Source organism: Carlito syrichta, unplaced genomic scaffold (assembly GCF_000164805.1).
Source record: "Carlito syrichta isolate Samal-C Ts95f unplaced genomic scaffold, Tarsius_syrichta-2.0.1 Scaffold315395, whole genome shotgun sequence".
Taxonomy (NCBI): Eukaryota; Metazoa; Chordata; class Mammalia; order Primates; family Tarsiidae; genus Carlito; species Carlito syrichta.
Window position 1 is genome coordinate 51,139 of NW_007259491.1, and position 2,536 is coordinate 53,674.

Genomic DNA, 2,536 nt, shown 5'->3' on the forward strand with positions numbered 1-2,536 from the left:
TTTGGGAAGCCAAGGCAAGAGGATCACTTGACATCAGGAGTTCAAGACCAGCCTGGACAACATAGGAAACAGACTCCCATCTCTACCAAAAAATAAAATAAAAATTAGCCAGGCATGGTGGCATGCGCCTATAGTCACAGTTACCTGGGAGGCTGAGGTTGGATCACTTGAACCCAGCAGTCGAGGTTACAACGAGCTTTGATTGCACCACTGCCCTCCAGCCTGGGTGACAGAGCAAGACCTTATCTCTAAAATACCTTATCTCTAATATATATATATATAATCATATATAATTGATCATCCTGTCTGATTTTCTTCAAAGCACTTGCCACCATGTGAAATATATATGTTTTATTTTATGTCATTGTAAAAATATGTATTTATTTTTCCTGAAGCTTTATGTTCTTTTATGTTTAAATATCTAAAATGGATTCAAATGAATTAACCCTATCAAATAACCACTCACTTCTAACTGTATGATTTCAATAATTTGATACAATGATAAAAACAGAAATCATAAAAATAAAATACATTTGACTTTAAAAATTTTAACTACTCATTCATGTATTGACTACTGCAAAATTTTCATTCTCTAAGATTATAGCATGTACCATGAAATGTATGTTTAAAAGGCAAAAGCTAAGCTATTGGAAACTATAGAATTAAAAATCAAAGTGAGTTTCATATTTATAGTATGTGAAAATAAGTCTAATATCCAATAATTCAATACATAATATATTAATGACTATGCTTTTGAAGTAAATGCATCACTGACCTTCCTGTGAGAAGCACACAATAGAACACATGATGCTCTTAAAATGGTATGGCGCTGGGTTCAGTGGCCCAGCCTGTAATCCCAGCACTTGGGGAGACTGAGGCGAGTGGATTGCTTGAGGCTGTGAGTTCGAGACCAGCCTGGGCAACTTGGCGAGACGTCATCTCTATAGTAAATTTTAAAAATTAGCTGGGTGTTGTAGTGCATGCTGTAGTTCTGGTTTCTTGGAAGGCTGAGGCAGAAGGATCATCTGATCCCAGCAGGGCGATGCTGGGGTGGCCTTGAGCATGCCACTGCCCTCCAGCCTGGGCGACAGAGTGAGACTCCAACTAAAAAAAAATGGTATGGCAAAGTACAGGAGTATCTTATTAACACCATAATATATACCTTGCAGGCCTGCAATATTGGTTTTAAAATTGCTTCCTAGAAACAATAATCAATGAGCTGTATTTGTCCCTGATCACTTCTGTTGACACGCTTATCCTGGTGGAGGGCTATCTTCCATCTTCTTTCTCACGAATTCTTTATTGTCTTTGTGAGTTAGGATGTGAACCTTCAGGTTACTTGACTGAATAAACCTCCTGTTACAGCCTTCAAAGGGACACACAAGGCGTTTCTCACCAATGTTGATGTGCATGCGTACGCAAATTGAGGTACAGAGAAAAACGTGTTCCACAGCCTTCAAAAGTGCACTGAAATGTCTTCTCTCCAGTATGGACCAGAAAGTCTCTTTTCAGTTTTGAGCTCTCCAGCAGTGCCTTCCCACATTCGGCACATGTGGTCATGGGGACCATGGACAAGGAGATGCTGCTTCAGGGCAGCTCTGCTCCTCAGCTTCTTCATGCATCCAGTCTGAAGACAAGTAGTGGTCTCCAGACTGTCACATTCTTTATTCTATTTTATTTTATTTTAGCTTCTTTCTAGCAAATTCTGCAAGCTGTTTAGGATCTGCTAAGTCAATTCCAGGTATTCCTTCAGGCAGAAGCTTCTTGCCTGTCATGTACTCAGAATACTCAAGTGAATTCTCTCCAATATTTTGTTGTGGAAGACCTTGCTTCGCCCCTTTTTTTATGCACTCCAAAGAACATTCAATAAAGGAGCTTGCTTCAAGAACCTGTTGAGAAAGCTCCTGGTCTGAGCCTTTCTTTATGTATTCAAAGGACTTAAAAAGTGAGTCCTCTTCCAGGGTATGCTGAGAAAATTCACCTCTTAAGATGCATTTGATGTAACCATCAGGGAAGGCCTTTCCCAGAGACTCATGGCCAGTCTTAAAGCACACTTGGCATCAAACAAAGCTCATGCTGTGTCGAGTGGCTCCACTTCTGCCTGCTGGGTGTCACTTGGCTTGCTTTGTCTTGGTTTAGCCCCACTGGGGGCTTTTCCACCTAGGCCTTTCTGGCCACTTGTCTTTGTCCTATTCTTCAGTTGCTAGTTCATGGTTTTCTGCCTGCTTACTCCTTGAAGGTTTGCACCAGGATAGATCAATCACTTCCAGGTAGCAGTGGTTTAAGTGATTTTTACCTGCCAGACTGTAAGCTCAGTGAAAGTCAAGACCTCTTTTGTTATGTTCACTACAAGTCCAGCACTTAGCACCTAGGTCCACACTCCCGCAAACCTCTTACTCCATCTCCTCCTAAATGTCAAAAATATGTATTTAAATGTGATAAATGATAGCTTCCATTTATTTGATGACAGAATGATTCCCCTTTTCTGCAGCTAAGTTAAAAATGTCAGTGCATTTTCTTCTTGATGTTTTTTATT

The 2,536-nt window shown here is 40.3% G+C and overlaps 1 pseudogene; it reads right to left on the reverse strand.

Annotated features, from left to right (window-relative positions):
• Positions 1 to 1,253: 1,253 nt before the first annotated feature.
• On the reverse strand, positions 1,254 to 2,212 carry LOC103275268 (annotated as a pseudogene).
• Between the last annotated feature and the right edge of the window lie 324 nt (positions 2,213 to 2,536).